This window comes from Lissotriton helveticus, chromosome 5_1 (genome assembly GCF_964261635.1).
Source record: "Lissotriton helveticus chromosome 5_1, aLisHel1.1, whole genome shotgun sequence".
Lineage (NCBI taxonomy): Eukaryota > Metazoa > Chordata > Amphibia > Caudata > Salamandridae > Lissotriton > Lissotriton helveticus.
In genome coordinates, this window is record NC_136065.1 from 1,145,771,190 (window position 1) to 1,145,786,053 (window position 14,864).

Genomic DNA, 14,864 nt, shown 5'->3' on the forward strand with positions numbered 1-14,864 from the left:
CAGGTCCAATAAGGGGAGGGTCTGATATGGGTACAACTGCGTTAATACATACTAGGGAGGATGTACCAGTTATGGGTCATTCACAGCAAGGGCAGCCACATCAATACTCTAACGAGCTTAGTGAAGACTCTATGAAACAGCTTGAAGATTTATTCACTGTCCTACTGGATCCACTCCTCTGTAGATTAAATATAATAGATCAAAGTTTAGCTAAATTAGAAGACCATCTTTCTAAAACAATTGTTAACATGAAAGGGTATAGTCCTAGTGAAGCACCAGGGCCCACAAGGGCAGGAAATGCTGTGAATTCTCTCACCCAATTACCAGCTAGCGAAGATCCCCCTAACCTCACCCCTCCTTTGGTGTGTCCCAATAGTTCTCTTGCCCCCTTAACACTAACATCTAACGCTTTACACCTGTGTAATCAATTGCAAACTGGCATGGTGCTGAGGCCTATGGTGGAGGGCAGTGATGTTAGAACCCAAAGTTTTTTTTTAGATCTACCCCCAGAGGCAACACCTTATCCAATTGTGTTGGCAAATGCTCCGCTATTGCAACCTTATGAGGAAGAACATTGGTCATCACTAAAAAATAAGGCTCTTCATTTCTTGGATGCAAAAACGGGGCTTGGGAACCACTAAATTTATGAATTGTTGATGGTTAGAAGGGTAGCTTGGGTGGGTAAATCTGTAAAAGGTATGGCCGGGGACAGTATAGTTATCAGCTTTAGGTCTCCCAATCTAGTTAGGTGTATACTGGAAAGGGCTTCATCCCTCTCAGTTAGGGAAGACGCCATCAATGTTCTTCCCTGGGTGTTCTTCTATTGTGCTAGCCTATCTAACGGAGGGGGTACCCTTATGTATCAGGGCCAAGTGTTGGGACATACTAACTATGCTGTCCCAACTCATAATAGATATGAGGCCCTGAGATCACTGGAAGTAAATGACTGACTGGGTTACCCTTCTCAAGATTGTAACCATGTGCAACCAGTAAACAGGGATTCAGGAGAGATGGGTTTAAATAAGATTAGTTACCAACAGAGGGGCTCTCATTCGGATATAAACAATCCCTTAGTTTGCAATCTGCATAATGAAATCATTATAGAGGCGGCTGCATGTCCCCTAGTAATATATCAAGATGTAATGTCACCACAAATGGTAAGGGCTGATATATGTGTTGAGGAAAGGACTAGTGCACTGCTAAACGGCAGAGATATTGGGAAAGAGGTATGTAATTTTGGGCTTATCTCATGGAACATAGCTGGCCTGAAAAATAAACTACAGTGATTGGATTGACAGTCCTTTATTGATACTAATGACATTGTGGTTTTACAAGAGACCTGGCTAGTAGACCCGACATTTAGAACGGGATATATTAATTTTTATAAACTTGCCATTGCTGTGCAAAGGGGGAGACCGTTGGGTGCCTTATCATTTGGGTACGGCAGTCTGACAGGTATTCAGTTCAGCAGCTGGATGCGGATGGGAATGACATATTGGTAATTAAGATAAGAAGAAACGGTGCAAAGGACCTTATAAATATTAATGTATATGCAACAGGGCTACCCGGAGGGAAAGCTTCAGGTACCATTGCCTTTTTAGATTATTATCTTAATTTGTTCAAAGGAGTGCATGATATAGTGGTCGCTGGCGATTTTAATTGCACTTTTAAGCTACTTGACTCAAATGATATCGATTTGGGACAGGAAGAAGACTTGTTATGGGATATTCCCCAATTATCCCTGGCTCCGTTTAAGAAATGGTCGGAGGCGGCCATACAACTTAAAGTTGTGTGCCTGGAGCATGGACTCAGAGCGGCTAATGGGAGAACCATGTCTCATAAGGAAGGGTCACCAACTTATAGCTGTGGGACAAGAAGTAGTCATATCGACTACATACTTGTTAATAAGGAATTCTGGCCAAACTTAATCGATATGATTATTGAGGAGAGGATGGAGAGCGATCATAACCCCCTGTTGTTGGAAACGGTATGTGTGGGTAAAAATCCAGAAGACGTTCCCCCACTGGGAGTTGAAACCCATTTAAGCAACGACACCAGAAGAGTAAAATGGTCAAAAAAAGTATTAAAAGATGACCAGTTGGAGGCTATAAATACCTTGGTGTCTAAAGCAACGGTACATCTACTAAGCTGTCAAGACAAACCGAGAAATGAGTCCAAAGTCGCAAGGATACATAATGACTTTTTTAACAAGCTGAAAGGCTATTTTATTTCTAAAATACCTAATAAGGAAGATCCCGCAAAGGTTTCCGTAGATTCATGGTATGGGAATACATGCAGGGTGGCTTACAAAGCAATAGCTTTGGCAATCCGATCTAGGAACATGGATAGCATCCACGAAGCTCGAGTGGAGTATAAGCTGGCACAATACAGTGCCAAGAAGGAGTGGGAAGAGGAATAATGGCAAGAGTTGTATGGTGCCAGCTTAGATAGGAACATGGTTGGATTCTGGCATCTCCTGAAGTGGGGCAAGGGTAGATCTAGCCAACCACCGACTAACCAAGTAGCGCCAGAGCAATGGGTTTCGCATTATAAAAATCAATTTGCCATGGAACAGGGAGACTGTGACACACTACAGTGGTGGGGTGCTTGGAAAATCACGTTGGTATTCCTGTACTATGTTTTAGCAAACAGGAAGTTGAAGTTGCCCTAAATAGTGTACGAAGTGGCAGAGCCCCTGGGCTTGATTGTGTCCCTGCATATCTGTTCTTGCACAATAAGGCACTCTGGGTAACATACATACAGACTCTTGTAAATACGATAGCAAAGGGTTCCCCAATCCCCGAGTCATGGAAAGGAGCGGAGATCTTACCCATTTTTAAAAAAGGGGATAGATCAGATCCAGGTAACTATAGGCCCATCAGCCTGATTGACTGCTTACAGAAGGTGACAGCTAGGTTTGTGCTGAGTCGTATTCGAGATTGGATCGATGAATGCAATATCCTATCCCCGTTACAGGCGGGGTTCCGCTCACACCAGAGTACAATAGACCAGGTTTTTAGATTTGTCTTAATTTATTGGGGCGTTGCCATCCTCAAAGGCGGGAGAATATATGCCGCTTTTGTGGATCTAAAGTCGGCGTTTGACCTGGTCCCCAGAGCCAGGCTGTGGGATGTTTTAGCCGAACTGGGTTTTCCCAGGGACTTGTTGGCATTTTTGATTAAACTTCATGAAGGAAACTTTGCCCAAGTCCGCTGGGGTCAGCATGGCCAAGTGACTGATAGATTCCAGATCGAAAGAGGGGTCAGGCAGGGGTGTCTATTGGCACCGACATTATTTTCACTTTACATTAATAGGGTGACAAAGTATTATGATAATCACCCTACTGATGCCCCCATTTTAAATGGTAGTAAAATACCTTTGTTAATGTTTGCCGATGATACCCTGCTACTATCTAAAACTCAGCAGGGCCTACAGATGGCTATAGCTAGGTTTGAGCTATTCTGTAAGGACTGTGGTCTCATTATTAATGTAGACAAGACCAAGTTCATGGTCCTCCATAAACAGAAAATAATAAAAGGAAAGTTACTATGAACAATGCCATACTTGAGCAGGCAAATGTTTTTACGTATCTTGGTATTACATTAAGTTCCAAACTTAAGTGGAATCCGCATTTGGATATGTTGTGGCTTAGACACGCTCAATTGTCTGGTGCTCTGTTAAAAGAACATCGACAATCTTACACCAAGCCGATTGCCCCTATACTGAAAATATATAATGCAAAAATCCCAGCCTCAGTATTGTATGGGGCAGAACTATAGGGCTTTAGTAATTTATCTGCACTCTCGACCTCGCAAAATAAATTCCTGAGGTCTATTACGAGCTTACCCCATTCTACTCCTCTACTACCACTTTATTACGATTTGGGAAGCCAGTATTTGGAGGATGTGGCCCGTTTTGGACCTGTGGCCTATTGGAGGAGGCTCTGGGTCACCGAGGTGCTTACCCCAAGCTCTTTTGGAGGTCAGAGATGCAGATGGTGCGGGGACAATTCTGTCGTTGAAGCAGGTCAAGTCAATATTGTGTGACCTGGGGTTGAATTTTTTGTGGCAAAACCCAACTAGTGTTCCATTCCCGTCCCGTAAAGAACTAAAGGGGCTATATTGGAATATGGTGATAATAAAATGATTTTCGTCCATGACGAGCAATTCCATCTCCAGGGCTTTTTTAAAGACTAAACATGTACCCATTTATGTGAAAAGTATTGGGACCTTATAACGGTTCCTTGTGACAGGAAATGGTACCACCAATTTAGGATAGGCACCCTTCCTAATAAATCATTCACATGCAAATGGGGTACAGGCTCAAGCATGGATTGCTCGTTTTGCCCAACACATCTGGAATCTATTGGCCATGTTTTCTTCATCTGCCCAGCCTATAGGAATTTGAGGCATAAATGGCTAAAGCCGATCTGTCATTTGATGGGGATTACCTGAGGCACTGAAGCCTTAAGGATTTTAAAATCAGATGGGAATGATTTAAGTATAATCGCTATCTCTAAATTCCTACATGGCATGTGGATAATCCGTGCCCATGGATCGAGTAATTAATGAATCTATGAGATGTGATTGTATTAACTGGTTTTATTAATACCTGATATTTGTATGGTGGCTGTTTTATGGATATTACTGTTTTTAAATGAATTTTATATTAATTTATTGTATTTTTTAAAGTCCTGTATATGCATTATTGGATCATATCCTTGGGATCTTGTACTTCTAAGGATGAATTTTAACAGTTTATGGTTATTGTTTTAAATGTAAATGTATTTTATGATTATGAAATCGAATAAAGACTATTTGACTTGACTTGAGTAGGTAAACACGCCTGCTACTTGCCTATGAAGAATGTCAGAATGTAAAAATGTTGTGGAAGGTGACGTCAATTGAGAATCACTGATGAAGTAAAGGCACGTGGCTGGCATATGTGTGACCTCCCTATTCCCTGGATGACTGGTGAATCTTAAAGAGTCTGAAGTGATTAGACAAGTAATTCTGCAGAGCCAATGACTCTCATCTGGCTTCCTTATCTCCAGTCATTACACTTGAGTGTGGATCCTCACTCAATGATAGATTAAACAAACTGCTCCACAAAATATTCCTTTTATCCTTACACTTCTACTCGTTTCCTATGGCTAAACCTTCTCTCCTCCCACCTTTCATACTGGTTTTTTCCTGTCCAAAATGCAGCAGAGTAGGCATAGCAGTGCTGCCTAGGGGAAACAAGCACTGGCAAAGCCAATGTTGTTAGGAACTTGAGAATAAAATTTGATTTCTTACTATCCTTCCATCAGCAAGCTCTCTCTGTAGCCGCCACATGTTTCCACATGATGAAGTCCCGTAGAAAATTATTCGATCTGTTACCAAGTGCAGCTAGAAAGACAGTTGCAGTGACCCTAATCCTGTCCCATCTAGATTACTGCAACAGCTTGTACGCAGGTGCCAATGAGTCTGTCCTGAAAAAATTACAGATAGTCCAAACCGCAGCAGGCCGCCTGGTACTGAAATTGCCTCTAGGGTCTCCGGCGTCAGCAGCTCTGAAATCCCTACACTGGCTGCCCATACAATAAAAGGCTCCTCTTTCAGATCTTAGGAATCACGTACAGAACTTCCAGGGCAAGAATCAAACCATATGTGACCCAGTGCCTACTAAGATCATCATCTGAAAACGTTTGCGCACCACCCAGCTTTTATTTAGCATCCTGAGGGGGCAAATCAATGGCATTCCTAGGGACTAAAGCATGCAACTCTTTACCCACCTGTTGGACATGGCCCTTTTTGGCTAAAGTTCCCTAAACTTTTTCCCTCCCCCCCTAGACCTTATTTTTTACATGGTGTTGCCAACTTAGATGCTTTGGGCACATAGCCACTGCTGATCAGTGTCAAAGTGCAAGTGCTCCCTGTGTAAAGTGTAATGGTAGTTGGTTGTCCATGATTGGTATGTTTGCCTTACTAGTAAAGTCCCTTGTAAAGTGCACTATGTGTGCCAGGGCTGGTAATGCAAATGCTCCTAGTGGGTCTGCAACACTGATTGTGCCACCCACACAAGTAGCCCTAACAAGAGATCTCAGGCCTGCCACTGCAGTACCTGCGTGTAGTTTGTTAAACTGCCTTGTTGTCCTGACAGGTGCACCCACTTGCCAACCCTTAACCTTCCCTTTTTACGCACATCAGATAGCCCTTTGGTAGGCCCAAGGTACCCCGCTGGGCAGGGTGCAGTGTATGTGAAAGGTACAACATATACTAAGGTATGTACCATGTCCTGAAAGGGAAAAACTGCCAAATTCGTTTTTCACTGTTGCAAGGCCATCTTGCCCATAGGACAGAATGGGGGAGGCTGTGTAATATGCTTCCAGACTATCTTACCATAGGCTTAAGATGTGTCTGAACTCACAATTTAATAACACATCTTTTTGTGAAGGTGGTTTTTGAATTGTGTGTTTAGAAACCACGCTTTTAGTAGTGGCTGGTTTCTTTGCTCTAACCATTCAGTTTGTCTCTGCCTGGTTGTAGATTGACAGTCTGGATTTGAATGTGATAGGGTCTGGGAAATGTTTTGACCCAGGGGAGGAATAGGAGATAGCAACAGGCTGACCTGCATCTAGAGTGTAGGGTGAAGAGGCTTGGGCTGCTGCCATAAAACAATGGCTCCATCTCCTGCATGATGATTGAGGATCCAGGCCCCCACTATTCAAGATAAGAAGGTGTCACTAGCAGGAAGACACCCAGAACTGCTTTGGTCAGGGGTCAGTGTCGCCCTGAAAACAAAGACTTCAAAGACATTTAGGGGTATAACTATGAGATCTGAAACCCCTGAACGTTGGACTGATCAAGACTGAAAAGGATTGAAAACTACTTCTTGGTCAAGAGGAACCTCTGTCAAGGAAGAACAGCAGAAGGGACTTAAGAGAAGGACTGACCCTTGCTGTGTGTTCTGGGGCTGGCTTGCAGTTTGCTGATTTAGCCAAGGAGAGGCTAAGGGACTTTGCTGTGTGCTGTGTTGCCCTGCTTGAAAGGACTTTGCTGTGTTCTGTGTCCTGAAGTAACTTGTCCCCAAGGGCCCGAAGAGACCTGGCTCCCTGTTGTGGAAACTCAAGAACATAAAAGTTTCCAAGTGTGTCTCAGCGGCACTGTGTGCGTGTTCTTTTTGCAGCCTGAGACCTTTGTAGGAACTACCCCGTGATAGTGTACACCCGGAGACCAAGGGAGTCTCAGCGACGCTGTGTGTTTCGTGCAGCCTGAGACCTTCGTGAGGATTCTCCTGTGATTGTGCGCACCCAGAGTCCAAGTGAGCCTCAGCGACGCTGTGTGTGTGTGTTTCGCGCAGCCTGAGACCTTTGTGAGGACTGCCCTGTGATCGTGTGCACCCGGAGCTCAAGTGAGTCTCAGCGACACTGTGTGCATGTGTCCTTTGGCAGCCTGAGACCTTTCTGAGAACTTGCCCCGTGACTATGTGTCCCGGAGCAGTCTTGGTCTCTGCTTTGATCGACAGTGTGACCAGAAGTGCTGCGATCGTCATTGCCATGGGACCGGCATCCCTAGAGGAGCTGTGGTAATTCACCGCAGCCGGTCCAAGCCTACCTTTGCCAAAGAGAGACCTCAAACCATCACCATTGGGGGTCCGAGTTCCACTGCCCAAGATCAACGAAGTCGCATCGGAGCCCAAGCCGCGAGGAGAGGAGAGGAGAGTGAGATCGTATCCCCCAAGTAACGCTCAGCGAGCATGCGTGTGCCGCCATCTGGGGTGGGGTGAGGCTACGAGAGAAACGCTCTCGGCCTTTCCCATCTTTGCAGCGTGAGTCCACGCTCAAGTACGTATCGCGGCCCGTACTTGCTGAAGAGTGGCAGTATCGGGGCCAGAGTGTGGAGCTGCACTTTGTTTTCCATCATAACAGTGTTGGGGTATATTTTGGCAGTAGCTGACCGCGAGTCAGTAAGAAGGGCATAGAGACCGTGCAGAGCATCGCAATCGGTGCTGGAGTACATTCTTTTGGCATTACGAACTGCCTGATTGTTGCATTACGAATTGCATTATTTTTGCATTAAGAATCGCCTGATTATTGCAATATTTTTACATTATTTTTGCATTTCGAACTGCCTGATAGTTGCATTCCGAATTGCATTATTTTTGCATTGCGAACTGCCTGATAGTTGCATTACAAATTGAATTATTTTTGCATTGTGAACTGCATGATAGTTGCATTACGAATTGCATTATTTTTGCATTACAAACTGCCTGATTGCTGCATTATGAATTGCATTATTTTTGCATTACGAACTGCCTGATTGTTGCATTACGAATTGCATTATTTTTGCATTAAGAACTGTCTGATTGTTGCATTACGAATTGAAATAATTTGGCATTGCGAACTGCCTGATTGTTCTATTACGAACTGAATTATTTTTTAATTACGAAGTGCCTGATTCTTGCATTTTGAACTGCATAGCATTGTATTAGGACTGCCTTGGATCACTAAGAATTGCTCATTAATACTGCAAGAACCTACAAGGGCTTGCTGGCCTAATAACCGGCAAGGTGAAATATTACAAATACGCAAATGTTGTATTTTTGTCGTGCGGGCTCATCGTATATCTTTTTTTTTCTAAACATATACTTGTTTTTCATGAAACTCTTGTGGAGTCCATTTGTGGTCAGTAGCTTACTGAGAGCATGGTTGCGAATACTTTACACATTGGAGATAAGCCTGGCTGCTCGTGCCAATCTACCGAGGGGTGAGCCGGGGCTATCTGAGAAGGTGTCCTTCCTTTCCCTACCTTAGAAGCAAGGGTCCCCATTTGGACTAAGGTACCTACCTCACCCAGTTCTAACACCACCGATCTACAACTCCCTCAGTCAGCATCTATTTTTAAGAAACTCCTGAAAACCTGGATCTTTGTAGCCCCAGGCAACCTAGTGTTTACACTCATCTGATTTGGTTGAATGCTTTGCTGCTCTCCTATCTCGTTTTCCCGCAGTAGCGCCACGATGCTCCCCGGAGTGAAAGCTGTGCTCTACAAATGTTCTCATTCATTTAATAGGGCGCGACCATTGATGACCTGATGGGTTTGTTAATTTGGTTTGGGGTGGCTAACAGGATAGTGAAGAAACCGAGATGTGGTGAGTGGGAGGGGAAGAAAAGACACAGGGTTTGAAAAACAGGGAGTGGGGTTAAGTAAAGCAGATCAACCCGTGTGTGGAGAAGACGGCGCTCCTTGTATTTTTTGTTGGTATAGGGCTGACCACCTATCAGGGTGCTTTTTTGTGTGCCTCTAGGAAGGCCTGCCCTCTCTCCCTCCAGTAGCTGTTCAGTGGCCCTGCTCAAGAGGCTCAGTGTACCACACATATGTGACGTGAGATCTTTGTACTTTAACTGAGATGCAATCATCGAGGTACGAACTAAAAGACAGTCTCATCAACAAAGAACTGTGATTCGGTTTGAAGGAGCACTGCATAATAAAGGGGAAAGTTAGCCCTTCCTTGGCACTCAGAGCAAGACCCTGCCGCTGCTGAAAACAAATGTGCCAAAACGGTTGAGTTGCATGTTGCAAGATGGGGAGGAGAGGAGATCGGAGGACATCGAAGAGTTAATGTGAGGGGAGGGCTATGCTGGCTGCTCTTCTCTCGACTCCTTAATTTTTCTGATAAATGAAACCCTATTTTACAAACGCCTGGGTTTGAAACAGCAGGGAGGGCACTTTGGGGGATGACTGATATGGCAAGCGGCAATGCAGCGGTAACCTGAGCACTTGTGTGGAGTGCTCAAAGACAAACATCCCTAAAATACCATATGTGGTTTTAGAATGTTAAAGCAAAAGCCAACAGCTGAGCGCATTTACATCAAAATGAAGAAAAACACAACATTTTGAAGCAATACATGTCGCATAACATTTATAGCTACCAACTGGTGAACCAGATTCAGTTTCGGCATGCACTCTCCGTGATAACCAAAGAAAATTAAAAGACAGAGACATGCTGTAACTGAGACATGCAATTATTTAAAAAGTAAATACCGTATGTGGTTTAACCTCTTCGATGCACATGACGGCTCACGGCCTTCATGAGTCACGGTGGGCGTGTGCTGATGACGGCCGGGAGCCGCCATGACCACGCCCGCGATTGGAATGTTCAGCACTGCGGCGGAATTCGCGCAGCAGTGATGAGGTTAAAAATGTCAAAGCAAATGCCGTCAGCTGAGCGCATTTTCTTCGAAATGCACAAAAACACAACATTTTGAAGCAATACATGTCACATAATATCTATAGCTATCTACTGGGAAACTGGATTTAAGTTTCAGTGTGCTCTTCCCGTGATAATAAAAAACAAGCATTTGCAATGCAAAAGGTCTCACATTTAGGAGAGCTTGAGCTATTGGCATTGTAAATGATTATAGCTTAAATTGTCACAAATTCAAGACCTATTACAGTAGAAATATTTATTTTTCCAAGCGCCCCATGTCGCGCTTACACGTTAATAGAGGCCAGGTCCCTTCCTTTAGACAAACTGGGTCTAAAGAATGGGGCGCGGCCCCTATTAAAGTAAAAGCGTTGTATGGGGAGCTTTTACCAAAAAAGCATTTGTTTGAAAAACAATGCTTATTTGGTGAAAGCGCCCCAAACAGTGTTTTCATTTTAATGGTGGAGATGCCCCTTTCTTTAGACGTGGCTCGTCTAAAGAAAGGGGTGTGTCCTTTATTAACATGCAAGCGTGGCATGGGGTTCTTGAAAACCCAAAAAATTAGAAAGTGAATAAAGATCTAAATAAAAGAAAAAAATTTAAAATGGCCACACTTGGCACCGCAAATAAACCAAAAAACAGTATCTGAGTTGACTAAGTTGAAGGCTTCAGCAGCCTTTGAATGGGGGGATCAATTCTGGGAATTATGAGTACAAAAAAAGATCTTTTTACTTCAGTGGAGTAAGAGTTGAGTATTTCAAGGGGTAACGACTTCAGACATTCTGCTACTATTTGCTTTATTTTTCTCAAGGGAGAAATGAAGGGGCATATTTAGAAGCCCCTTGCGCCACGTTTACGCCGCTGTTGCGTCACGCAAGGCGGCGTAAACGTGGCGCATCCCTGCGAGGCATTTACAACGTGACACACCTATGGAGATGCGTCACGGCGTAAGGCCCTACGCCACATGAAACCTGCGTCAGGTTTCATGTGGGCGTGTCCACACAGGGGGGGGGGGGCATTCCTTCGCAGGAACGCCCGTGAAAAGTGACTCAGTGAAATCTACAAGATTTCACTGAGTTACTTTCCCACCGCTGATGCGTCAAAACCCTGCGCCTGCTTGAAGCAGGCGTAAGGCTTGATGCACCACGTTAGAAATAGGGCAAGTTGGAACAGTGCTGGAGTTGCGTGGCGCTCGCAACACAACTTCAGCACTGCGCCAACTTTACGCCTAAGATGCGACATGCATCTGTTTATTCCTGCGTCATGGTGCGCCGCATTTACAATGCGGTGCATCATGGGTGACGCAAGGATAAACTTGCGTGTCGTATCTTTCCTGGCGCATCTCTGCTGATTTGCAGAGATGCGTCAGGCAACGTAAATATGCCCCGTAATATTTTAAGCAAAACGTGGAACACAAGAAAGTGCATTGGAATACTAAATGTAAAACAATATACCAACTGGAGCACGAGCCTAGTTGAAAAAATGATCGCATTATTAAAAACTACACATGAAACGACTGCATTCTTCAAAATGAAGATTTAAGTGGCACTCTGGTTTTCTTGGGCAGTACATACCCCTCTGTGAAGACCCCGGCTCCAAAATATTAGATAATACATAATAGTCAGGAAAGTCTGCTTCATACAATTATAAAGAATTAGTTATTCTATCCCCAAGATGGAACGTTTTCTGTGATTGTGTCCAGGTTGTGCCTTTAAAATATCGTTGTGGTTGCTTATTTAGCAGGATTGTCTCTGAGGTCAGTGCAGTATCACATCAGAGCATTGAAAACAGCGGGTTATGCCAAGGACAAATTACGGTGCTCGCCACAATTTACAGACCTAGCCCCTCCGGTTTGACACAATCTGGCTCTAAAAAGTAAATAGGATAAACAGCACTTCCTGCAACAGAACACTGTTCATTCAAGTGCGACTGTGCGAGCCCTGCTGAAGTGAAGATTTTCCCAACTTGAAAAAACACTTTAATCACACATTCCTCACTGCTTGTAAGATACGTGAGGCGGAGACTCATTAAAGACAAATCAGCTACTATTTTATGCGAACCAAACAGGAGGGTGAAAATGTCCAAAGGGACTGAATGGTAAATTATTTTACCGTTTTCCAGTTCTCTAAATAGTTGTCTAAGTTCTCAAAAGAAGATTATTACCTCATGTAGTATTACTGTGCACATTTAGCTGAAAGTTTAAGCTTATGAAATTAGCTATTCTCATGCATAAAAATAAATATTGCTTCGTTACACATTAAAATTACACACGCCGCAAGCTCTCAACATTGCCAGCATACAACACTTTAAAAAAGTTTAAAACTTTTTTGGGGGGGCGAAGTGAAACAAGACATACTTCACAGAGCAGTGACACCACTCTAGGTCAGTGGTCGAAGTGGGGAAAAAAAAGTAGGGGAACTGTGGGTGGAGAATTAGGGGGCGGGAATAACCGAAGATTGGATCAGTGGGCGGAGTCAGGGGGGTGGCTAGAAGTAGCAAAACATACCAATTTGTGGTACGTTTAGAATTTCACTGATCAGTTACAGCTTATAACGTTATTTAATTCAATCAATGGATAAACATGTGTATTTGAGGTTTAATTAAGGAAAAGGCAAACACTCATAGGGAATACAGGTTTATGTAAAGCGTGCAAAATATAAGCAGGAACAACATGTTACCTTAATGCCTTTACTCTCATTGTTCAGAAATCCATGAGTATTTTTTGTTTCAAACATTGAGGACATGAATACAGGGCTCCTCCTGTACACATGTATTAAGGAGGGCTCAGAAAAGAAAGGGACTCTTCAGGAGAATCTAGGGGCATATTACCAAGCAATAGCGATAATTATCGCTATTGCTTGGTTAGAGACAAAAATTTACCCCTGAGCTGCGGCGATTTTTATCGCAGATAAACCTTGGTATTACCAAGGTTTATCGCAAATGCGATAAAAAACGGCCGCAATGCATGAATATCGCTGAAATATTCATGCATTACCGAGCTAATGCTCTTAGCCATGTTATCCACCTCCCATTGGATAACATGGCTAAGAACTGCTCAGGGCAGGTGTTAGCTTTTGGAGATATTCGCGCTTAGCGCGAATATCTCCAAAAGTTGGTAATAGGAGATAGCGATGTTAGCGACTGTTTCCAGTCGCTAACATCTTGGCACGCCCACTTTGCATGTCATTAGTGATAAATATCACTGAAATGCAAAGTGTGTCCCAAGATGGTCGCTATCTCCTACTAGCTGTCGCTAACTAGTGTTAGCGACAGCTAGGTAATAGGGAGATAATTTTATCTCCGCTTTCTTGGCTTTTAAAGCAAAAAAGAGGAGATAAACCCCCTTGATAATATGCCCCTCGACTCAAGGAAATGCACAAAGTCTCCTTCATATTCATGTCAGCCAGCCAGCTGCTCAATCATAATATAGCAAAAAGAACAACTGGTGGATAGAATGCAGAATAATGTCATACATTTACCCCAGTACAGAGATCTGGGCCTAAATCCATAGGGGCAGATTTATGTTGGGAATGCGCCATGTTTGCGTCACGCAACAGCGGCGTAAACTTGGCGCATCCCAATGACCCATTTACAACGTGACGCATCTAGGCAGATGCATCACGTTGTAAAGCCCTGCGCCACTTGTGGGCGTTCCGGCGCAGGGTGGGCGTTCCGGGGCAGGTGCGCCTCGCAAAAGTGGCTGAGTGAAATCTATAAGATTTCACTCAGTCACTTTCAGGCCAATGCTGCGTCAAAACCCTGCGCCTGCTTGAAGCAGGCGTAGGTCTTGACGCAGCATTGTAAAGATGGGGCACCCCCGAGCCTTGCTGGAGCTGCATCGCACTTGCGACGCAACTCCAGCAATGCGCCACCTTTACGGCACAGATGCTTCATGCATCTGTGCCGTTTTTGCCCCATGGTGCGCCGCATTGTAAATGCGGCGCACCATGGGTGGCGGAGCAGCGGCGCAAAATAACTGGCGCATCCCTGGGGATGCGCCAGTTATCATAAATCTGCCCCATAGTTTTTTGCTCACCATGCCATTCCACCTTGGACCCAGCCATATGCAAATCAGTCTTGATGCTGCGCCCAATGGGAACAGTTCAGGCCGAATTGCCAGGCCAGGTCCTCCCTAGGACCCGTTTTGGGCTTTCAGCCCTCATCAGCCAGGATAGCTTGATTCCAGTGGCATGGAGAGCACAGGACCCGCGTCTGGGCATACCCGTACCACTCGGGGTGACAAAAGCAAAAAGAACAACTGATGGGCAGAATGTAGAACAATGTCATACATTCACCCCAGTACAGAGATCTGGGCCTAAATCCATTGTTTTTTTGCTCACCATGCCATTCAGTTTCCTCTTCTGCCCCATCCCTTCTCCTGCCCGTCCCTTCTCCTGCCCCGTCCCTTCTCCTGCCCCGTCCCTTCTCCTGCCCCGTCCCTTCTCCTGCCCGTCCCTTCTCCTGCCCCGTCTCTTCTCCTGCCCCGTCACCACTCCTGCCCCATTACCTCTCCTGCCCCGTTGAAGAAATCTGAACTCCTTCTCAGGGGTCTCACTGATACTTAGTCCATTCAAACCAATAATAAAGAATTTGGGCATGAAGCTGAAATATAAAAGAACATTTTTATTAACCTTGAATGAGGTGAGACTACGTCACACAGAAGCCTTTGCAAC